This window comes from Rissa tridactyla, chromosome 6 (genome assembly GCF_028500815.1).
Source record: "Rissa tridactyla isolate bRisTri1 chromosome 6, bRisTri1.patW.cur.20221130, whole genome shotgun sequence".
Lineage (NCBI taxonomy): Eukaryota > Metazoa > Chordata > Aves > Charadriiformes > Laridae > Rissa > Rissa tridactyla.
In genome coordinates, this window is record NC_071471.1 from 57,577,269 (window position 1) to 57,601,571 (window position 24,303).

The following is a 24,303-nucleotide window of genomic DNA, read 5'->3' on the forward strand; positions in this document are numbered from 1 at the left end:
TGTGTGCTGGTGGTTACTGGTGTCGTGTCCCAGTGGGTGCCCGGTGTGTGGCAGGGGAATGCACCCTTTTTCTGAGCGATCCCAGATCCTCAGCTGGAGCGTGCAGCACGGCAGGGGATTGGCTTTGCCTTACAGAAGCCCTGAGACCCGCGCTGTTAAAGATGGTGTTAAATGTCCCTGCGGCGCATGGGGATGCAGGAGGAGGTGCTGCCAGTTTGGGCTGGGGCTGGCATTGCTGAGCCTGCACGGTGCCAGTCGCAGAGGTGCTGCGAGCCCCACAGCCTCCTCTCTGGGTGCGGATCACAGGCTCTGGAGCGGGATGCCCTTACCACCTAGATCGGGTTTTTCATGGAGGGAGAGTGAACGAGAATGTCCCCAGGGGGGTCGCACACTGCCCAGAGACCTCCGCAGGGCACAGAGAGCCCCATGGCTCCAGACCTGCCTTTCTGCTGGTGCCTGGGGAGGGATGGGGAAGCCCTGCCTGCGGCAGATCCAGTCCCTCGCGCCTGCCGCCCCCTCCCCGCACAGCCCTGCCTGCCCCCAGCCCTGCCTGTCCCTCTGCACCCAGGGAAACACCCCCGGGGACCATCTCCTGTCGTGCAAGCACCTCTGCTCCTCCCCACTCCATGCAGCAGCAGGCTGCCTGGGCAGGGCTGCTGGGCTTTCCGTAAATATCCTCTTTTCCATATTGGCTTCCCCTTGCCTGGGGCTGCTTTGCTCGGGCGACAGTGCTGGCGGCAGTGCCAGCGTTGTTCAAACCGCAGGAAATCCTCTTAACAAAGCGTTTACCAGCTCTCAGCTGTGTCAGGCGCCACGTACATCTGGAAGGATGCTGCGAGGAGGAGGGGGTGCGTGCCAAACTGGGGCTGGATGCTCTCCATCGCTTGGAGAAGATGCTTGCACCCTGCGGCTGATTTGCAGCACGTGGGAGCAGGGCGGTTGTGGCCGGGACACGAGGTCTCCGATTATTTGCGTCTTGGGATCTCCATTTCTCAGCTGTGAAATGAGGATGCCACATTCCTGTTGGGGCAGGGTAGGAGCAGATGAAATAACGGAATGGGCTCAGACGTTGCCAGGACAGGCAGGGCCGTGTCGGGGCCAGGCAGCCCGGCCCGCGCAGGCAGGCTGCGGCTCAGCCGTTTTGATATCAGCGGCCGTGCCAGTTTCTTCCGACAGTGCCTGGGAGTCAGTGCCGGAGTCCAGCCGGAGGCGGTGTAATGAAGGGTTAAAACGCCGTGTGGGTTGCCAGCGTGGGATGTGTGAAATGGTGGACCGGCGCCAAAGATGGGCCTAGGTAATGGCAGCTGATAGCACAGGCGTTCAATTAATTATCAAATGGCATTTGTTGAGCTCAGCTGTGCCGTATCGTGGCGCCAGCAAAGGGCCCATCCTCCTCCAGCCGCCCATTGCATAACAAAAACACGGTCGAGAGAATTATTTTACAAACACTAATGTTTCCATTTTAATCTCCTCTGGATTTTAATACCAGGCTCTTTCAAAAAGCAAACCCCAACAATTAATTGGGGAGATGCAGAAGGGCAGCCTCCCAGGCGGGCTGTGCGGTGTGCCCTGTCGCGGCCCCCAGGCTCGCGTGGAACCAGGGCTGTGCCACGGTGTGCCCGGGACTGTATGTACCCTCTCATGGTGTGCTCGGGGCTGTATGTACCCTCGCACGGTGTGCACGGGGCTGTACATACTGCTGTGGGCAAGGAGGGATGTGCAAGATGCTCCTTCTGCAGGCGCATTTCAGCTTCTGCCTGTCGCTTTACTGTTGCTTTCCACAACGTGGTGGTCATTTTGAGCATATTCTCTCCCACCCTACGTTGAAGCTATCTTCTGGCCACCTCTGCTGGGATAAACTACGCCTTGGACACCAGCACCTGGAGCTTTTCTTGTGCAATCTGGGGTGGTGTGAGGGGGGCTCAGATTCTGCAGCCCCTCAGGGACAGGCAGCGCGATGTCTGGGGGAGCAGAGGGTCCCCATGACAAGCTGTGGGACTGGGGACAGTGGTAGGATGCAGAACTGGGGAGCACATTAGGACCTGCTGCCCTGGAAGACCCACAGATTCTGCGTTTGGGCAAGAAAGCCCTACGTGCAGGAGGACCTTCTTCTCCCACTTCTCATGGCTTCTTGTTGCTGAGGTGTCCAAGGTCTTTTGGGGGGGGATGGCAGGGCAGGGGGTGCCCAGGGCAGAGCTTGTCTAGACACACAGTCACACTGGCTTAGCAGGAGGTGGGATCTGGACCCGTGCTAGTCCGGCTGGTGTGGGAGGTCATAGGATGCTCTTAAATTGCCGCAAACCTGGCTCAGGCTACGGGGATGTGAGTCAGTGGGGAGCAGTTTTAAGCTAAATTGAAATCAGCTCACCTTGAACTGAAATCTGAGCCTCTCCGCCAGGCTCTATGCTTATTTAACGGCTGAAATGGATCTGGGGTGGCCCCACGGCTCGGTGCCCCCTCCCTGCCCCTGAGGCAGGCTGGGACCAGTGCTGGTCGGGGTGGGATGGGAAGAGAGGGCTCTTACCAGCACTGTCCTCTTGGCAAATCCCAGTCTCCAGACCATTTCTAGCAAGCCGTGCCTGTGCAGGCTTCTCCATGCCCTGCCCGCTGCGGCCACCCACTGTGTGCTCCTCGAGCTCCCGAGGTATCCGCTAGGTCCTCACGTTCTCGCATCCTGATACTGGGAGGTCTTGAATTGGCAGAAACTGTCTGAATGAGTCGGGCTGAGGTCTGCTTAGCTGGGAAATGAGGCTGACGGCTCTGGCAGGTGGGTGGCAGCTGAGGCAGAGAGCCAGGGGTGGATGCAGGAACCAGCGGGATTTGCTTAGATGGGCACCTGGGTGCTGGCCTGGATGATCCAACCTCTTTCAGCCTTAATCTTGATGCATCTTCGGCAGCACAGCAGTAACAGGGCAGCAGGTTAAGGCAGGTCTGTTGAATGTGGGGTACGCGATACCCATAGAGCAGTTTTCCACCATACATCGAGCCTCATGGAAGTATCTCACAAGCACGGAGAGGAGGACCTTGGGCTTGGGCTGGGATGGAGAGCTGTTTGTCCCCCTCCTGGGTCTGAGCGTCAAAGCCTAATCCCCGTCGGTGGTGCTTTGTGGTCTCCCAGCCCGGCTCGAGCTGCAATTAGTTAGTCGGAGCTGGGCTATAAAGAGCATTTGTGCATCGGGATAATGGAAAGGGTTGGAGTTAAACCTGATCCGTCGGGGCTTAAATAAACTGGGGAATGGCAGGAAAGGGCCAGCGGAAAGCAAACCTCAAATGAGGGCATGGGGGAGGTGAGACGCCCGGAGAGGAATGTTTTCCCCTCGGTATTTGGGAATATTGAGCTGACGCCGGCCCGGAGCCCGTCTCGGTCTGAGGTGGTGGGGTGGGGGGGGCCGTGCCAGCACCTCGGCAGCGGGGCCGGGAGGTGGGAGGGCTCTCCGCATGGCCTCCCTTATTTATATCCGCCGCAACGAGCGGATAACTCATTAAGCAGCCCCGGTGGCTGGAAATGGTGCTGATCTGAGGTTTCACTGGAGAGCGCCTGACCCCAGCGACCCCATCTCAAACTGGGTTTAATTAAACTGTCAGGACTGGACGGAAGAACAAAGCACCGTGGGCTTGGCGGGGTTGTGGGGGGGCGGGGAGCGGCAGGGTCCCCCAGCAGCTCGCTGGGGAAGAGCGTGTCTCCTGCGAGGCGGAGGGCTGATAAAAGATGGATCTTTCCCTCCATCGAGGATTACCCAGGCAAGAAGGTGACCTCTGCTATTGCACTGCCCGGCGCTGGTCCCCGGTGCCCCACAGCCGGGCACATCTTGGTGCAGCACCGGTGCAGCCCTGCGGCACGCCGGGAGCTGGGGGGTGCTGGCAGACCTCCCTTCAGCATCTCTCCCGAGCTGGCAGGAGTTGTGTTTTTTTTTTTTTTTTTTTTTTTTTCCCTTGGGAAGGGGAGACCCAAGCCCTTGAGTTTCTCTCTGCTCCCTCAGGAGGGATGGGGGAAGGATGGGAGAGGAGCTTTGTAGCCCTGTCTCCCCTCTCTCCCCACCTTCCCTTAAAACCTCCTCCTGAAGCTGTTTTTCAGCCCCCGAGAGCGTGCTGGGCGGAGGATGCGGGGAGGAGAGAGGAGGCTGGGATGGCCGTAGCAGCAGGGCGAGAACAGAAACGCTGCAGGCGCATCGTCAGGGAGGCAAAGACGTGGGCTGTCGAAATGTGCTAAAGGCAGCCGGGGTGGCTATAAATAAATGGTTTTCTCCGAGGGAAAGCCGAGCTGGCGCGAGGGAGGAGAGGAACGGTGGGTGCTCGGCTGCGGGGAGCTCTGGGGAGATGCTCCCACGGGGGAGCAGCGATCCTGGCTGGATGTATCCCCCTTGGGAGCAGCTGCCCAGAGGTTTGTCTTGCCAAAAACTGCAGCAGCTGCTCCGTGCTCGGCAGAGCGGGAGCTGAGAGAGGATGAGCTGAGAGTGGGGGGAAAAAGGTCTTGCCTCCAGAAGGAGGAAGATTTAGGACTTGGGCTGTGTCTGGTGGGTTCCTGTCGGACTCCTGCCAGCAAAAATGGTGGAGGAGATGGTGCGGTGTCCGACCTGGCAGCCAAGCCCAGGGGAAGGGCGGGTGGTGCTGCTCTCCCCTCTGTAAGGGCAGGGGCTCCCTGGAAACGGCATTAACATCTCAATCAGGACCGGTGGCTTTCTGAGCCGGGGACATGCGAAGTGCTGTAGGAGCTGGGGGGATTGTCACGCTCCTGTGAGACTCTCCTCCTGCCAGCAGAGCCTGCAGAGGAGCAGCGATGCTCTCCACTTCTGTCTGGGAGCTGAGACGGAGACAAGGGGCTGATCCAGACTCCCTCTGGACCAGGAGTATTTAAAGATGTGGGTGATGAGGGAGTTTTGAGCCGAGTCTCAGAGAGCACTGCGGCTGGGTGTGCTGCCCTGGCAGGAGGGTTTACATTCCGGCGAGCTCTGGGGCAGGTTCCTCTCTCCCTCCCTGCATCTGGCCAAGCCCAGCCCTAACTGCCTTTGGAAAAGCAGGCGGAGAAAAATGGAGCGGTGCTAAATAACTTGAGAAAATGCAAATGACATCCTTCAAGAAGGAGAGAACCACAACCACGCAGGAGGAAGCTGCGAGCTGAGTAGTAGCAAAACAGGGTGACAAGTGAAAAAGGAGCTGTCGGAGAAAGGAATAACAAAACAGGCCCCGCTCGGATGGGGCTGGCTGCGCGTGGGAGGTGTTGCTTGTGAGACTGTACCAGTGACCATTCCTCTTGGCGCCGCACCGGGAAAACCCCCGGATAGGAAAAGGAGAGATGGAGAAATGTCGGGACAAAAATGGGTGCTTGGTGGCCATGGAGCAATCCCGTGCTCCCACGGTGGGTGGCCGTGCCGGTGCTGGATGGGAGGTGTGGGTGCATCTCTGCTCCCCTCCCAGCCAGGGGGGACTCACCTGCTCGAGCCCTGGTTTCGGTCTGTTTGCGGCGGGGGATTTTTGGTGCCTGCCCGCGTGTTGGCTCCCTGGAAATCCCGCTGTGGTGGTGGGCTGGCTCTGGCTGCACTCCGGCTCTTCTGTGCCAGACACCCGCCCTGTCCTCCCACAGCCGCTCCCGTTGGGGCTTTGGCTGAAGTTTCGCTCCCTCCGGGGAGGTTTTGTGCGCGTTCTGCAGCCGGCGCGCTCGGCATGCGCCGCGGAGCCTGCAGCCGCTGCGTGGGAAGGGGCCGGCAGGCACGGCGTGGGGTTTTCATCTTTCCATGCTGGAGCACGGTCGCTCCGGCTGCCCCGGGGCGCCTGCTCCTTTGCTGCTCTGCTCTTCGCAAGAGATGTGTACGTGCCGCTTTCTGGTGTCTCCCCGCACAGGTCCGTGGTCCAAGAGCAAGGTGACAAGGTCGGGAGCAAACCTCCACTTCCCCGGCATCCCATGTTTCTGTCCTAGCATCCCCCTCCCCTCGCCGGGTGAGGGCCAAGTGTCTCCGTTGTCACCATGCCCACATTTTGGCTGTTGTCCCCTTGACTCCGGGTGCCGTACCCCCTCGCGCTCCCTGACAAAGCCCCTTCTGTCAGGGACAGAGCAGGGCTGGGGGGGCCAGGCTGGGATGTGTCCCCCCGAATACCAATCAGGAGGGGGAGCGTGTTTACTCCGGGAGCTGGGGGGGACGACGACTGCAGGGACTGTGTGCTGCAAGACCACCACCACCCCCCCGCCAACAGCCAGGGGGATGGGGAGGGGGAAGAGAGGCCTCGCCGCAGCCCCTGGGAACAAAGAGTCAGTGTGGCTGGTGACAGCTCTAAGGAAACGCGGGGAAACAAATGTGCCACTAATAGGTGGGGAGGTTACCTAGGAAAAGATGCTGCCAGGCGGGCGGGCAGCCAGCCCACTCCCCGGCGGGCTGGCAGGCGGCGAGGGGCTGGGGGTGGCACCCCCAGGGGTGTTCGGGGGGCTGCAGCGGGGCCAAGCCAAGGTGGGTTCGTGGTCTGTCCCTGGTGGGCATGCCCTTGTGCTGCTGTCCCCCCAGGGACAGCATCCTTACGGGTGTGGTAAGGACATTGCTGGGTTTTCCTGCTGGGGAAGCGCCACCGTTGTGCAGGGACCTGCTTGCTCTTCCCCTTCTTCCGCCATCGCTAACGTGCCACAGACCTCAGCTCTTTTTGGGGGCCCCCAGAAAAACTCCCTGGGCAATCCTGAGTATGGCCTCACGGACTTAAACACTTGCTTAAGACCATTTTATATTTCAGCACCTCCATAAACATTTTGGGACCTGACTCACGGTCTGCAGAGGCACAGGAGTGCCAGGGCGAGGGTTACTGCCATGCCCCGACCTGCCACCAAGGAGCCTTCTGCTTCCCTTCCCACCAGCCTGAGCCCCCTCCCACCAGGGGGGACTCTGTTTGGGGGTGTCCTGGCCCCCAGCTCTCTCCTGCACCATTATCCTGCCAGCCAAGCCGGAGCTGCCAGGAGCAGGCATTGCCAGCTGGCTGCCTGGAGATAATCTACCCCCTCCCTCCGTGCACCCCGTTGTGCTCCTGACCCATGGCCGGCTCCGGATTTCTGGGTGTTGAGTTGCTTCCAAGGTTTCCCCGGCGATGCGTGGGGTTGAGCCCTGCTCCCAGGGCTCCCTCCTCGGGCTGCCGGCTTTGCCGGGCATGCCCTCGGTCTTGCTTTGGGCACAGGGCTTGGATTTGGCTTTCTTAGCGTTATGGGAGCAAACAGGTCTGGGTCTGTAGTGAGGGGCAGCTTCCAGCCCCCTGCCCCTTTCCGCAAACTGCCCCCCTCCACGTGGCATCATGTGGAGCATCCCTGCCCGCCTCCCCGGCGATCCCTGCCACACCGGCAAATGGGAATTTGCAACCTGCGGGGGAAAAAAATGATGGAAAAATCAAGTCTTCCTAATGCTGGGCAGTGGTGCTAATTACACAGCTATTAAAACACAGGGGAATTATTTATTCCTTCCCCCCATCGCAGCTCATCGCCTGCATCGTGCCACGTTCACCCCTCAGCCACCTTTGGTCCCCTGAAAGAGTTAAAAGAGCACTCGGAGGAGCGGATCCCTTTGTCCATACATTTTGGGAGCAGAATAAAGGCATTTCCTTCCTCCTGTTTTCACAGCTCAGATAGCAGAAGGGTTCAAAGTAATTTTAAGGAATCGTGAGCAGAATCAGCCTTTGGTAATTTGACTTCCAGGATGTGGAAGAAAAAAGCATTATGCACTGATTTTTAGGGTAAATTCTAACTTGGTACCCATGCACGTGTATCCCACGGATGTGTTAATGTGCAGAGCCAGGTAATTAACCTGTGAGTCGGTTCCCAAAAGGCTTATGGAGGTGCTTAAAAATAAGGTTGGGTGGGTGGGTGCTGAGGCCCCTTGTCTCCTGATGGGACTGTCCCAAAAACAAGCCACCAGCAGTTTCCAGCGCTGCTCCCGACAGCTGCCTGCGAGGGTGCCTGTGCCGCATCCCTTCTCTGCTGCTCCCGAGGTGCCCGTGGTGCCGCCGGCATCCGTGCTGGACCACGCAGCCTGGAGCCCCAGTGCCAGCTTCTTGGCTCGGTGGGCACCAGCTTCTTGCCCGCGGATGCTTTACCCACCGCAGTAGGTGGGAAATTTTCCCTGTGCTGAAGCATCTTAAAGACTAAACGTGTGTGATGGGGGAAGATGCCCCGTCTCGCACCCAGGGGGTTTGCCGGTGCAGCAAGGCTTGTAGGCATTGCCAAGGGGGAAGCTGTCCTCCACCTGCATGGATGGGCTGGGGGTATCCTTGTTTGGAGACCCCGCTTCCCTGTCTGTGCCGATTGGCGTCCGGGCACAAGCGCAGGGCAGCTGCCTGCGCAAAGAAACCTGGCTGGCTGCGTGTTGGCGGGGCGGGGGGGGTGCTGGGGAGGTGGGGATTCGTTTCCCAGATTCTCATCTGTGTTAAATTAATTATCATCCCAGGCTTATCCTCACTTAACCAGCGAGACGCAGACATCTGTGGTTGGGACCCCCACCGCCCCTCCAGAGCTAAGCAGCGTACGGATTAAGAGGTCTTACCGGCTGCCTCCCCCGGCCCCTTCGTGGTTCTTGCACACCCCCTGCCCTCCACCTTGCCCCTGAAGGCTTCGGTCCCCATTTGTGCCTGTATTTCCCTTCAGGACAGGAAAAGCTGGATTAATTTTTACTGCTCCCAAGGGAGCAGTTGGTAACCAAAGACGTCTCGCTGTCTTGTTTTCTGTAAAGCAGGAGGCAGGAAACGGCAGGGATGGTTTAAAATGGTTTCCTCACCCCCCCCCCCAACCCCTCTCTTCTCCCCGTCTGGTCCTCGCCGCCCCTCCGATGGCGGATGGCTTGGAGAGAAATAAAGTTGCTCAGACTTTTTCCAGGCCCTGGGACTGGAGGAGAAGAAGTTTCTACCGGGAGGTGCGGGTGGGAAGAGCTCGGCCACCCTCTTGAGTGTTTGGGAAATGGTAATTTTGGGGATGCTATGGAGGAGGAGCGAGGGGTGTTAGCGCAGTTGCACGGACAAGTGTGGGAAGCACAGGAAAAGCTCTCCAAAAGTGCTTCTCACCCCGGAGCTGGAAGTCCTCCATCCCCAGACCCCTCCCATGACAGAATTGGGAAGGGGACCCAGGAATCCTGGCCCTGCATCCCCCTCCCCGCCACCGCCTTCCCATTCCCGGTATGGGACTCAAAGGAGCTTTTGTCTGGGCTCCGAGCCCCACAGGTGGGTGGGCGCTTCATCCCCCCCGCCTCCTTACCCCTTGGGCCGGGATGCTTTTTCCCAGGGGCCGCTGTTGGCCCCCGTCGCTACGCGACGCGGGCTTGCGGGTCGCCTCGGCAACGGGGGCCTGGGGATGCGGGTTGGGGGTCGACCCCATCATGGGACCCTCTTGAGATGTTTGCCTGGTGGAGGGGGGGAGAGCTGGGGGATCCCGCTTGCCGCGGGCCGGCACGTACCCAGCAAAACGCGCGGCCGCGCGTTTTGCTGGGTACGTGCCGGCCCGCGGCAAGCGCGGTGGAAATGCAAGATCGCCACGTGCCATGCCGGTGTGTGCACGGCACGGGGTGTAGGATTGGGATGCAGGTACCCGGCATCGGGGTTTCGCCCCAGGGATGCTCCAGGGCGGCTCCTCTCCATCGCCCAGCCAGGCACTTACCGCCGGTGCTATTAATGACTAATCATAGGGACGAATTTTGGCGGGGGGGAATCTGTGCTTGTGGGGTAAACGGGAGCAAGGGCCGGCGGGGGGGGTGGGGGGCAGCGCTGGCTGCATTCCCAGGATTCGGTGACGTTTCCAGCTCTTGCTGTCTGACCAGAGGCATTTCCACCTCCCGGCGTCGCCGTCCCGCTCCGGCTTGCTTGTTCCTTTCCCCATGGGCGCAGCGTGTTGCTCATTCCTGCATCTCCTACGATTTCACAGCATCCCCGCAGCCGGGTGTTAATGAGATTAGAACCCAAGCTTTAAGATGTCTCTCTCTATCCTTTGCCATCCAATTACACAGCCCGCATGGTATCTGATTGCCTGCGAGAGGGGAGGACTGGGGCTGGCTGGGATGGGAGGATGCAGCTGGTCTTTCTGGGTATCAGCCCCGCCGTGCCGAGTGGTTTTCTTTCTTTTCTTTTCTTTTTTTTTTTTTTTTTTAACTCCCCCTTGGCTTTGAGCTGCTTCATTTGGCGTTTTCATTGCTTCTCGACGTGGCGGCTGGGCAGAATTTGTTTAAATTAACTGCTTGAATGGCAGCGTTTGTGTGTGTTGGTGGCGGTGCGGGGAGCTCAGACAGCACCAGAATGGATGAGGGGGATTAAAGGTGCCTAATGGGTTCCAGATGGGCATCCCGGACTGGGAAACACCCCTGCAACCCCAGCCCCCGCCGGGGGCGGCTGGCAAAGAGCTCGGGGCTGGGAGCCGGGATGCTGCAGGGGGTGGCTGCCTGGCTGTCCGGCGGCAGGGCGGCTGCTCCGAGCGTGTGCCCGTGGGACCGGGGCTCCCTGAGGCTCCTGGGGTGCCGGCTGCCTCTGCACCATTCCCAGGGGATGCACCATAGGAGGCACCTTCCCTCGCTGGCCTGGAGCATGGGATGCAGCAGGCTCCACTCTCCCTGCTCCAAGCTGCTGGCTCTGGGGACACGGGGACACTGGGGTCTATCACTGTGTGCGAGTCCGGCTTTTGGAGATGCCTTAGCTCCGTCGTTAGCTGACATTGCAAATACAGCCTGCGATGGCCGCACTGCTGGAGCGGCAGTTTCTGCTCAGCAGTCTTGGTCGCAATGTGAGGAATGATAATATTTAGTCTTTGACGCCCTCCCCCTGGGCTCTAGGGTACCTCGGGGCGCTCGCTCAGTCCTGCTTCCTCACCGCTGCAGACATCAGCGTATTTTTTTCTTATTTACAGACGGAAAACTGAGTCCCAGAGACAGGAGCTAAATTGCCTGCGTGGCCCTGCCAGCTGCATTTCCCAGAGCTGTAGGGATTAGAGACATGGTGACAGGCCTCCCTGGCTCTCCAAGGGCCGCACCTCCAACCGATGGCCCAATTCCTCCTCCAGACCCTGCTGCGCGGTGCCAGGGCTGTGTGTTCACAGCCCGTCCGGAGGCAGTGCCTAGACTGGAAGCACGTCAGTGCCAAGCGAGATGAAGCGTGGAGGAGCGAAGGGCTGCTGGGGAGCGGTGTCGCTGGTGGGATCGTTGCTTTTGAGTTTTATTAATGGCTGGGAGCAGGAGCAGGTTATAAGCTGCCAGCTGGCTGGCTGCTGGGGATATCACCTGTCCTGTAGGATGGCTCGTCATTTCGCGGGGGATTTGAGCTTCTTAGGGGAGCAGGCTGCAGAAGAGCCCGTCAGGTTTAATGGGAGCGAGCATCAAGTGGTACCTTTTGCTGGAAAAGTCCTTTTTCCCAGTGGGAATGAGCCCACTCGCTCTGCAATGGCTTTTTGTGAAGGTAGTGGCTTGCTCTGGTGCGTCTGGCTGCATCCAAGCAGATAGCTGAGCCAGGGGATGAGGCAAGGCATGGGAGAGGAGACCTGTGGCAGTGTTCCTGATCCAGAAGTGCTGCAGCGCAAGGTGGGAGCCGAGGAGGGTCTGGGGAGGTTGGGAAGCACTGGCCGGCCTCCCTCACCCGCCGACCCTCAGTGGACGGTCTGTCTGCCAGCCCTCCCGGCCCATCCTTGGCCCCACATCCCCCACACACACCCCGGCTCTCATTTCCTTCCACAAATATTGAGAAAATAAATAGTGTGGCCAAAAGGGGACGTCCCCGTGTCCCTCCGCACACAACTGCCTCCCTGGGGAGCCGTGCAGGTGGTGACCCCGCATTCCTGAGCCCGAGGGTTAACCGGAGAGAAAGCAAATATTGGCTTCTCCAGGGGCCGCTCCAGCCCGTGCCTGTGGCCAGGGCTGCCTCTTGCCTCAGGAAAGGGGTTTGGGGGGTGAGCAGGTCCCCGTCCCTGGCAGGGATGGTTGCACAAACCCAGCTCTTTGCCCAGGTAGTGCAAGGTCCCTGCTGCGGTCTGATCCCGCTCCTCAGGGCAGGATCTGACCCCAGCGGGGTCCATCGCTGTGTATCCTCCCTCTCCCCCATCCTTCTTCACTCCCTTCATCCCCATCTTGTCTCTTAGCAACTGCCCCTGGCCAGGACCTGGGCTGTGGAGGGAGGGATGTGACACTTCCCATGCATCAGTCACTTTGCCACCTCCAGAGTGCCATGAGGTTGTTAATCCCCACGGCACTGGTTGGGCTGAGGTGCAGTGGGCGATCTTGCCATGATAGAGCATCCCTGCCACGATAGAGCATCCCTGCACCGCCTCCGCCTGGGTAGCAGCCGGCTGCTCTGCCTCCAGCTTGACACCGATCCCCGCTACAATAACGATACGGGCGGCAATCAGGGAGGAATTAAAGGATAATTAATGCCAATCCACATGGAAAATTGCTCTCGTCAAACAAACCTGATATCATATTTTTTGATGAGCTGACAAATTGGGTTGATAAGTAGCGACTGTGCTGACATGATATACTGAGACTTCTGCAAGTCATTTTACTCTTGCCTGGAGGATATTGCGATGAAAATATTAATATTCCGCAAAAATCGGTGTAGCATTTCTGACAGTGTGCTTCACTGGTAGACTGCCTGGGGGGAATTGCAGCGGTCGCCTTTCTGGCAGGGCGGGTGCAGCGGGGCTCTGATGATGATGAACTGATGTTCACCGTCTCTGCAGAGCCGTGGTAGTCTTGGGTTGTTCGATGGCAGTATTGGCGTTTGCCAACCTCCTCCCAGCTCTCCTGGCGTCTCATGTTCTCCTTCTGCCCTGCCCCAGCCAAGGGTGTGCAGTGAGCTGGGACGTAGAGGTGATGCAGCTGGGGAAGAACCTGTCTGCGCCATCAGGGAGCTCGGTTTGAAAGGAAACACGAACCGATAGGTGAAAGGAGCGGGACTGGTGCCGCCGGCGGGATGCCGGTCTGGTGGGATGCTGGTCCCACAGAGCGGCTGGGAGTGTGTGGCTCTGTCTGAAACACCTGCGCTGGAAAACATCCTCATGAAAGGTCAGGCAGCTAGGGAAAAAAAAATGTAGGTCACAGCTACAAGACGGGGAAACAACGTCTGGGGACATGGTTACACTGAAAAAGACTTAGCAGCCGTCACTGCAGCCCTGCTTTGGGATGCGGGCTTCCAGCGCTGCAGCTTGGGGGGTGATGGATGAGCAGAGCAGCTCTGGGTACCAGCGGCTGGGAGGGGGGGGTTTGCCATTTTGGGGGGCAGCGGGGGAGGCCTCCGCTGAGCATTGTTTCTGCTTCGGGGCCTGCAGTTTAGAGAGATGTTGGGAAATCAGAAAGTGCTCGGAGAGGAAGCGCGGGATAATTGGAGGTCTGGAAAACCTGCCTTCCAGTGAAAAGAATTAAAAAGCTCAGCCTATTTAGTGTATGCAAGAGGAGGTTAGGAGGGGATTTGGTCCCCGTCTCTGCGTACCTGCATGGGGAGAAGACTGATTGTAGGCACCTCATTAATTCTGTAAAAAAAGAAAAAGAAAAGAAAAAGAGAAAAAGCATAAGATCATTCAGTAGCTGGAGGCTGAAACTAGACAAATTCAGACTAGAAATAAATTTGGCTTTTCCACCACGGAGAGCAGTTAACCATTGAACACTCAGCTGGGAAGAGGTGGATCGGATGTCCTTTAAAGTTGCAAAGGAGACTGTACTTTCCCTGATAGTGAAAATGGGAAGGGAGAGGGTGGGAGCAGGAATCCCAGGAAGGCCTGAGCACAGAGGTGTCCCAGTGATAAAGTGTCCCCTTCTGGGTGATTGATGGCACCCCATCTGCTGTCGCTCTCTAGGCACATCAATCCAGCGCCTCCATCACAAGCCAGGACCTTAACGGCTCACAAAGCCCCCGAGCATCCCTGCTCTGTGAGGCTGGCTGGGCAAAGCCGCCTGCGGAGGCTCTTCTCCATCTGGGAGGATGCGAGGTGACATCTGAGCAGGCACATCTGCTGGTGGAGACAGGGCTGCTGCAGCCGGGGGGTTCCTGCAGGGGGTCTCCCAGGCTGCCCCCGCTGCTCTTAGCCGGGCTGGGGGAGATCCACTGGCGCCGGTCTTCCCACGCTCTCCCTGGGGGATGCTCAGCCGTGGCCTTCCCAACCCATGTGCTGCAGTCCTCTCTGAGCATCTCAGGCGGAGTTATATTTTACGAGCGCGGTAAAAGGGAAAGACGGCTTTGCTTTAATTTTATGAGCTACAAAGTACCTTGCCTGGTTAGGTGCTGGCTGAGCTTTGCAAGGGCTCTGCCTCGGAGTTCAGAGGGCAAATAGCGGCGGTGGCTGAAGATGCCATCTCTCCCCTGTGCCGCTCCCCTGCCTGTCATGACGCCTCTTCCTCCAGTGCCCCCATCTCCGCAGAGCCAGGGTCTGCTCCTCTCCCCATCCCTTTGCAGAGACGCCAGCAGTGACGGTAACAGCGAGGCCAAAATGGACCGCTCCTGGATTCTCCGGCTGCAGGGTTTTCCTGGCTGCCGGTGCCTCGAAATTGTACCTGGGACAAGTGAAAAGGCGCAAGCCGGCTGCAGCTGGGGACGTGGCTCTGGCAAAGTCCCACCCTGGCTGCATGTTTTGGGGACAACCCGTGTGGAACGGCGGGATGCTGCGGGGAGCCACCGGTGAGCGGGGTGGTTGTGTGCAGATGCCTGAGTGCCCTCGCAGCCTGCCGACCCCTGATCCCCCGCTTGTAGCAACGTCTTTATGCTCTGGGAATCTTTGTGCTCCTGTCCTCGCAGCCTGCTACTGCCCGGCCTGGGTTTTGTGCTTTTGCTTCTTCCCCCCCTTTTTTTTTTCCAGCCTCTTTCACAAAGGCACCTATTCTCCCCCCCCCGTGCCCCGCGGATTTACACAGAAAGCTCACCCTCAACACGGCAAAAGAAAGGCCCGGGCGGCCCGGGAGAGGAAGCTCACACAAAATGCGGTGTGTGGCTCTTTGTGTCCCCTTTGTAATTCCCTGCACAATGAACTGCCCTGGCCACCCACCAGCCCCAGCGTACCCCCAGGTGCCCCATCCGCCGTGGCCGCCCCCCCCCCCCCAGGCAGAGCTGGTGATGCTCCTCTGTGGGTGACCTTTTTGCTCAGGAAAGGGGAAATTTGGGCAGGATGGAGATCGCCATGTTCCCGCAGCAGCAAAAAGCCCCCTTGCATCCCCGCCGGCCCCCAGGCAGAGCACTGGGTGGGGAGGGGGTGGTGTCCCTCCAGCAGAGCCCTTCCATCAGCCCCGCTCTGATGGCTTTTAACATGCTAATGACCCTCTCAAGGGCAGGAGCAGCTCTGTGTAAAACCCATGTTCAGCCCTCGGTCATGGACATTTGCTCGGAGACACAGTGTTAAATATTTATCCTCCCCGCCTCCCCCCTCCGACTCCGCAGGCATTAACAATAGCGATCGCAACCGGCCCCTTCCCCCTCGCCGGGAACATGTGGCTCCCGGACCATGACAGCGAACGTTATCGTTTGTACCTGTGAATTATTGATAAGGTATAAGATAGTTCTTGCGGTGAAAAAATAATGAGGGGGGGAGGCTGTTTGCAGCCTGGCAGGGCGGGCGCTGCCTGCAAACCCTCTTCTCCCGGGGCAAAATGGGCGGTGGGACCCCATTCCTGCCGGGCCCCGTCCACCAGCTGACCGTGCTGGCCCTTAGCAGCGTGTGGCCGGCACCAGGCTGCCTTTGTGCATGGCGGCTCCTCTCTTGGCGTGGGTCTCGCCGGCGCCTGTCCCCTCCTGCCTGCCCGCCGCCTTCCCCGGGGGAGGTGGGCAGCTGCCCGCCCTCCCCAGCCCCGCGCTGCCGGGGGGATGCTCGCTCAGGCAGCTGCCTGCAGGTCACCGAGGTGAGTGGGGATGTCCCCGCTCCGCGGGACGGCTGCCCACCCTGTGGTGCCTCGGCGGGGAAAGGGCAGGTATGGCCCGGCCCCGCAGACGCCGTGGCTCCAGCAAGCAGATGGGGTTTAGCCTGGGAGAGCGTTTCAGCTGGCAGGGCTGGGGGGCTCGGGAGGTCTCCAGGGGCGGGAGGAAGGAGAACGGTCCTTGGTCCATGGCTTTATGGCCATCGATGCGTGCTGTCCCTGTCCCTAATCTGTCCCTGGAAAAAGGGGGGTGAGGCTGCTGAGGAAAGCAGGTGGCAGCCCTGGAAGAAAGAGGTCTGTTCCCTGGCTTAGGGCTGTCCTTTGGCTGGGAGCTGGACTCAGCGCATCCGTCCCTTGAGCTATGGGGGTGAGAGCCTGTCCCAGAGAGCCCGCAGATCCACCAGCCCTGGCAGGTCTGGGCTCCAGCTGCGCCTTGCGAGGCTCTGGGATGCCATGCCGGAGGGTGCAGATGGCTCGGAGGGATCTTGTCGTCGGTGGTGTGGGCAGTGTGATTAAAACCAGGGTGCCTCTTTATCCAGTTCAAAGCCTGGCTTTGATGGACTTAGACCCTCAACCCTGCTGTGTTTTGCGGGGAGAGCATTAGCAGGAGAGCCAGGGCATTAGCGTGCAGAGCCTGGCCTGATCTGGGGTTACGCATCTGCGTCCGTGGGCTGGGTGATGGGTCACCGGGGTCCTGTGCCCACCCCAGGGACAGTGCGGGTCTAAGGGGAGCGCAGCCAGGATGATGCACCTTTCTCCCTTGCACAGAGCCCCCCCGCCACACTCCGGCACCACCAGGAAGGTGCTGCCCAGACCTGCCGTGCACCGGCATCAGGTGTTGCTTTCCCAAAAATGTGTCTGAATCCGGTGTCCTGGACTCCAGGGATGCGGGACGTGCTGTTATTTCTGAAGATGCAGGAGTGTCTGGGAGACAGAGCTACCCCTGCCCATCACTCACCGCAGCCTGGGCCATGCCTGGGGGCCACCTGGGCAGCGCTGCTTCCCACCCCCTGCCCCATTGGTGGCTCCCAGTGGCAGCTATGGGGCTGGGAGGGTTCCCATGAGCCATCTACCTCCGTGGCTCCCTCTCTGGATCTCCTGGGGGAAGGTGGAGGTGTGGGGTTCTTGTGAGCACTGCTGGGGGAGGTGGATTCCTCATGCTATTCCTCGGCATTGGCACCATCACTGTCCCTTTCTGTCTGGCCTGAATGGTTTGGATACTGATTTTAATTGGATGCTGCAGTAGCAGAGTTGCTCCCAGCCTCCGGTTTCTGTCTTCCTCCCCACAGTGCTCCTGGGGTTGTGTGCCCAAGGAAGCATTTCTGGGTAAGCAGCATTGCACTGGTCTTCCCACCGGCTCCAAAAGATGGTCTGGGCTCCTGGAGGGGTCGTGTCCCCCCCCGCTGCTCCCCAGGGCGCTGCTTTTCCAGGTGTGCCTGGTGCAAGGGTGGGTGAAAAGTGATGCTGCTGGGGCAAAGCCTTGAAAGCAAAAATTAAGGAGTGATTAAGAGGGTGTGCAGTGTGTGTGCACGCCGGTGGGCGTGTGGATGTGACTGGTGGGCGACGGGCTGCAGCACGTGTGCTGCAGGCGTGCCATGGGAGTTGCTCCCAGGCAGCGTGCTGAGAGCCCCCAGTCCAAGGGTCCAGCGTTGGGCAGCGTTACCCCCGCATAGGAGCTGCAGCATGGGAGCTGTAGTGAGCGCGGCTCCTCGCTCCCGCTGTGGCAGAGCATCCCCAGCGTCAAAGGCTGTGGGAGCACCAGCCGTGTCTCCCGCTCCCTGACTTGCCTCCAGTCCTGCAGCAAATACAGGCCAGGCCGCTCAGATATCAGCTCTAAAGTGTGAATTTCAAACCTTCCCTCTGTCCTCACCCCCTCTCCAGCATCTGACAGGAGGCGAGGAGAGCGGCTGGAGCATCAGGCACATGAAACAGCAGGGTTCAAAGCCTGGCACTGAGGCTCCCGCTTGCAAGCCGAGTTAAGTTTGCAGGCAATTACCTGGTGTTGTTCCCTGCCTTCGCTCCCGGACTTTTCCCTTGCAAACCGCCTGCTCCCTGCTTTGCTTTTAGGGGAAGAGCCTGGCAGCGGAGCAGCTCTGGGCTCCTGCCTGCATGTTACGGTGGGGGATGCTGCAGCCCTCCTGTGCCCCATCCTGTGGTCCCCACGGCTCCATCTCAGTATTGAATTTGGCTCTTACACCAAGCAGGCATTGAGGGGGGAGGCACAGACATTTTCTGTGCGGGGGGCAAAGCAAGGCAGCCGTGCTTCGGCCTCATTCAGAGCCGACACATGAGGGCGAGACCCAAGCCATGCCCTTTTCTCTCCAGCTGGAGGGGTGCAATGGGGATGGCTCGTCCCTCGCTGGATCCCAGGGTGCTGCGGGATGCTCGCGTGCTCGGCTGGAGCAGGGGCTGCGTGTGTGCATGGGGAGGATCCAGCCCTTTCAGAGGCGAGACGGCGTGTGTGAACTCGACTTCACAAGACATCAAATGCGCTGCAGTCGGATGGAAATTGGCTCTCGGAGCTCCTTTTTTCTGGCGCTGAGCAGCTTCCCGCTCCTGCCCCCTCCCCTCGGCGGGTGGATGGGCTGATAATATGGAAAAGCTCCTGCTCCCCTGCAAGCCGCGGTGCCCGGGATCTCATCTCCAGGCTCACTGACAATTTGCATTAATGTTTACTTAACTAACTGGGAGCCCTCTTACATCCTAACCGCCTTTGCTGGGCTGCCTCCTTTGTGCTCCGGGAATCTCAAGCCCTCAGAAAAAAACCCCTCTTTGCCAGAAGAATGGGCCTTTCTCCCAATTTACTTGAAAAGGTGTCCTGGATTTCTGCCCAGCCAGGACCCTGCATTGTTCCGAGAAGGATTTCAGCGCAGGAGCTGGCTAATATGCGGTATTTTACATATCTAATATGTTGTCAGAAATGCTTTTAAATCCCTATAATATTTACTTAGGAGGCAGCTTTTGGTGTATTAGGTAATTAAGTTAGGTAAAAGCGAGAGGCAAGCTCCCACGTATGCGTCTGCCCTGTTTTGGAACAGCTCTGGGATGCAGCGGGGTCAGTGCCGGTTGTCTGGACTCGGGGCGGCGTGTATCCATCCAGGGCTGTGCCGGGCTGTCCTCCTCCATGCAGTGGCTGTTCCCCATGGCAAGGACCATGCCCAGCCCGTGGTCCTGGCTGCAGCAGGACATCTCCCACCAGGGTTGGGTCTCTGGCCACTTTCTGCGAGGCTCTGACACCTTCTTGGGCCTGTGACATGCTTGTCTCCCAAACCTGGTATTTTTAATCTTGAAACCGAGCTGGGATCTGACAAAATATGAATCATCCAAGAGATGTAAGAGCGGGCCAGAGTCCCTGGCAGACTGGGGTGTATTTTTAGCCTGCACGTGTTGGAATTTGACTGTTTCTTAGTGAAAAAAAAAAAAAAAAAAAAAAAAAAGAAAGAGGTTTTTAGATCTGAGCGCTTAGCTCTGGCCGTGCTGGGAGCCCTGCTACCACCTTCACAGTGCGCTGCCTGCCATGAAAATAAAGGTTTATTGGCAGCGTGGGAAGGAGGACGAGTGTCAGGCTGTGCTGCCTGTCCCTGTCCCCTGCCAGGAGCTGCAGGGTGCTGGCATGGGCACTTGCAGGTGACCGGGGGTTTGCTGCTCGCCCCTCTACTGGCCTGGGCCAGCAGCTGTGGCTTGGAGTAGCAACACCTGGAGCTGGTCACGGTTGGGACACAGGAGCAGGGGTGTCTCTGGGGGCACCAACACCCAAAGTTGCACGTATATCCCGACCATTCTGCCATGTTCTTGCACGCATGCTGGCGATGGGCGGCACATATCCCTCCCCAGGCTGCTCTGAGATGATTCCTGCTGCGTCCTGTGGTGGGGTCCCAGCCCGTGATGCCCCTGCTGTGAGACGGGACTCCCCAACCACCCCCACCTCCCTCCGAGGGGGCTGATATCTGCTCATCTGCGCCTGCATGGGTCTCTTCCCCTTGGCGGGGTTTGCAGCCAGGACCCCACTGTTCGGGAGATTTCATCCCCCCCTTTTATCTTGGCGGTTGGAAGCTGGGGAGCCGATAATGATGAAGGAGTGTAAATGTCAGCAGGAAACCAGCTTCAATCAGAACTGTTAAAAATAAACCCGCCAGGCCTGCTCTGGCAGGGGTAATCAGCCTCAGCGGCTCCTCTCCCTGGGTCCTAGAGCACAAGCAGCCAGACCACCCCCAGCAGCCGCACGGCAGGCTGGCTCTACCATCGGCAGATCCAGCCCCGGACAGCTTGGAGCTGGGAGGAGAGACCCCCCCCGAGCCGGACAGGGTGCAGGATCCCATTCCCTCTCCCCAGAGCACCCTGCCTCTTCCCTTAGCAGGAATTCCCACTGCAATCCCAGCTGGGCTTGAGCTATGTTTTAAATGGAAGAAAGGGGTGCGGAGGTGAGCTGGCGTGCATGTTTCTTCTTAGGGATCCCCACGAGCTGTGTGCTCTGGCAACTGTGGGTGATGGCAGTGTGATGCTCAACCTTCATGAAAACACCTGTGACTGTAGCTATCTCCTGGGAAATGCATCCTTCCCTTCCTGGCTCAGTTGCGCTGTGGCAGGAGACGCGGACACGCAGGTAACGCAGCCACTGGCTATACAGGCATGTCTGCAGGGCAGCGTCAGCCGTGGGCTCGCGGGGTGACAGAGACGGTGTCCCCACCTGAAGTGAGATGCACTCGGAGCAGACAGGAGGTGTGTCATTAACCTCAGAGATAATTAACCTCGGGGCTGCTCCATCACTTGAGCTTTAACATGGAGGCTGAAGGTCTGTGCGAGACACCCGCGGGCTCGGGGCCGGGGCTCCCTGGTCTGTGCCTTGCGGTCGGACACTGCTGCCGGGCCCACTGCTCCTCTGGGGCTCCATGCACGCGTGGGTGGGGGAAAAGCAGGAGGAGCACCCAAATGTGCCTCCAGCAACTCATTTCTGCCTCCCCAAAACAAGAAGGAGCTGTTGATGCCCAGCGCAGGCGAGGTCCGTGGGCGGCAGGGTTTGATGACCGTGGGGGCTGCAGCTGTACTAACTGCCTGCAGGCAGAGGCTTCCCCAGACTCACGGGGTGGTTTTGGGGTGGTTTTGTGCTGGGAGCTCTTCAAAGAGGTGCTCCAAGGAGGGAAACCCCTTGGGCTGGGGTGCAGCTCCCTGTCCCCCGTGGCACAGCCATGGCTGGGTGCTGCTCTCCCAAACCCCCTTGGGAGCGACGTTACCGGAGCAAGGGCAGCCCCAGCTTGGGCCCAGCCTTGTGGCAGGGCTTTCCTGCCCTTGCCAGCAGTTTTTATCCTGGCTTTGATGTGTGCCACAGGGGATGGAGTCTCTTTATCTGCTTGTTGGGTTTTCCTTGCTGTGCGCCCCTGCACTCGGTTCCCATGCTTGGGCACTCTTGCAGCCTCACACTCGCTCTGCCCCGTTTCCCAGCCTCCTTTCCCAACGGACCCTGCTCCTATCAGGGCTGTTTCCTCCCATCCCTGTGTAAAATCACATCTCTTTTTCCAGCTGCTGATCTGGATTTGAGGTGTCCCGCTGGCTCCACCCTGGCTGCCAATGGGGGCTGATGCTTTTCACCCCGCGATGCATCTCCCACCTTGCATCCCACTGCTGGCTCTGTATTCGCTCACAGGTGCTTTCCGGAAACCAGGCTATGAGATCCAGCCACCAATGGGGCAAGAGTTTTGCCCATCTTAGTGCTAGGGTTGAGCGTGACAAGCCTGAAGGACCTTTTGTCATGCCAGGGCATCTCGTCAAGTAACTCCAGCTGGGTCTTGCAAGGTTCAGCATGGATTTCAGAGCATCCTCCAGGCCAGCAGGAGTTTGCTTTAGCCCTTCCCAAAGCCCGGACCCAGGTTTTAAAGTTGGTATCCCATGACCTGCAAAGCTGAGGAGCAGCATCGCAGATCCATAGCATTGCTGCTTGGCTCACCAGCCTGCGCCAGATCTGGGACAGCCGGGACGCAATTCTCAGCTTGGCTCAGCCTCATTCACACCTCGGAGGAATCCAGGAGGGCCGGCAGGGCTGGCTTCGCACTTATTAGCAATTAAAAGCCTCAGAGCCTGGGAGTGAATTAGCTCTGAGCTCAGCAGTGCCGCAAACCCAGGGGATGAGCCTGCTAACGAGAGCCACAGCCAGCTCCCCACAGGGCTCGGGGCTGGCTCGCCAGAAGAGCTATTTGCTTTTTCATTTACACCTTGGATGAGTGTTGCTGCATGGAGTTCGGGGTGTCTTCTTGGGCGCGAGCTGCCAGGCAGGGAGCACGCGCCATGTGCTGGAGAGTCCAAGGCTTCCCGGCACGCAGGGCTGGAGCCCGGCACCTCTCCTGGCATGGCATGGTACCATCACCCAGCAGGGCCCTCCGTGCATGGCGGGGTGAGGGGAGATTGACTGTGTCCTAACCTAACCTGCGTGTGAGGGTCTCGCTGTGGCACGCTGCCGTCTGCCAGAGGTAGAGCCATGTGTGGTCCAGCAAATCCCCACCGCCACCCCCCGGCTTGCTCTGCCCCAAGCTCTGGAGCTGCTGGGCTGCGGTACCCGGATTGCTGGGCACCCTGTGACATGCTGGCTCCGTGGGCGCTGGGATGATGCTCTGCCGTGGGCAGTGGTTTCCCTCTCCAAGGGGAGAGCAGGAGGGCGGTGAGCCGAGGGGGGGTTTGGGGGGGAGGCTGTGCAGCCCCAGGGAAAGGGATGGCTCCGCGCCTTTGATTTGCAGCGTGTCGGGAACATGCTGGGAATGAGCCGGGCAATGCAAATGTGGAGCAGGTAGGTGCGCAGGCTGGAAGGTAGCGTGGGAGCTGGAAAGAAAACATGCTTTGGTGGAGGGTTTCGCAGGGATTTCCCGCTACTCAAGGGCGAAACAGAAGCAAAAAACATGAAAGGCGGGAGAAGAACAAGCTTGCTGAACAGCAGGGCGGAGGGGACTTGGAGGTGGTGAAAAGCAGGGATGGAGAGAAGCAGGAGGCCACGCAGGGATGGGGCTGCCGGCTGGGTGCCTTGGCTGCCGGTGGCAGTAGGACACAGAGGCCGTGAGCCGGGCAGGGGCAGTTTTAACACCCGGTGTCTATCCAGACACTTGCTGGAGGGGACCTGCCTTCATCCAGCGATCGGTGGGAGCTGGGGAGGACGTGTCAGACACACAGCAGGTCCCTTTGCAGGCGGTGGCAGGTCGGCTGCTCCTGCGTGTGCGCTGCAGGACACCCCTCTGCCCACCCCGGCCTCTGCTAGACCGCAGGGCGCTGGGCGCAGCGGGTGCTGCTGCTCTCTCGAGGCACTTCGGGATGCTGGGGAGCGGGTGGCGATGCCTTGGCCTCGCTTTGGCTCCCCTTCCCGCAGATAACAAGGTTGCAGGAACAAAGGGACAGTGCGGGGAGGGGGCGGTGACAGGCACGCAGGGTTTGCAGCTTGTTATTTCACTTGTGTTTCCATTAAAGCTGCTGCTTTTAACTTGTTTCCGTCTCTGAAGAGGCTCCAGGGTGGGTGGCAGATGCTTTATTCCCCCTCTCTCCCACCCTCCCCTCTTTTCCTTGGCCAGCTCTCCTTGTTCCCATAGCATCCCCCTTCCCACGGAGGCCGAGTCCCGCGGCTCTGGCTTTGCAGCGCAGCCCACGCCGGAGCCGTTCCTTGCTGGAGCTGGACCGGAGCCACGGCACAGGCGCTGCCCTGCGCGGAGAGCTTCTCGGCGAAGCCCGGCTCCTGCAAACGCCTTTCCCGTGCAGATCATCCCTCTCATGATGGACGTTGCTTGTCCCTGACTTCCCCCGCGACCAAACACGGGGCTGCTGGTGTCACCTGTGGTGCACGCACCCACGGGCATCCCCGGTGCACCCCCTCGGCATACGCAGGCACCGTGGTGGCACTAGTGCTCCAGTAAGGACAGCGTCCCGGGTCATGGCCCCGGTCAGCAGCGTCCCTTTGAAGCCGTTGAGATTTATGCCTGCCCTGAAATGTTTTGCTAAATCAGCACCACCGTGCTGGGGCTGGGACTCTTCTCGCTAACTGTTGCCACGAGCATATGGTGCATTTTACACACGCTCTGCTCGGCTGTCCGAGCAACAAACCTCTCCAGCTTTAATGTTTTGGGAAGCATCTGTATCTCCCGGGAGGGAAGGGGCCAGGGCTGGAGCCTGGGGTCAGCACAGCACTTTGGGAAACCTTTCCCAGCAGAGGAGCAGCGGGAAGCATTGCTCCCCAGGCTGGCAGTGTTCACCTTTAGTCTTTGCCGTGTGTACGTGGTGGGGACGGGCAGAATTTGTTGATCGGGCTTGTGTCGCTGAGGTCTGTGGTCTGAGACACTCAGCACGACATCATGATGCCTAGCAGTGTGTTGCCTTGCTCCAGCAAAGGATGGTTTCATCCTTATATATATGCGGGCCTGGCAAGGATGAGCTCTGACCCATCACTTTCGCGGATACTAAGATAACAAGAAATGTTACTGCAAAAAACCTCAAGTGGGGATGGGGTCGCCTATCCTAA

The 24,303-nt window shown here is 59.2% G+C and overlaps 1 protein-coding gene across 2 annotated transcripts in view; it reads left to right on the top strand.

The window, feature by feature from the left end:
* SLIT1 (slit guidance ligand 1) overlaps positions 1-24,303 on the top strand; it is a 62,284-nt gene that overhangs the window by 13,771 nt on the left and 24,210 nt on the right. The gene's annotated exons all lie outside the window — the stretch shown is intronic.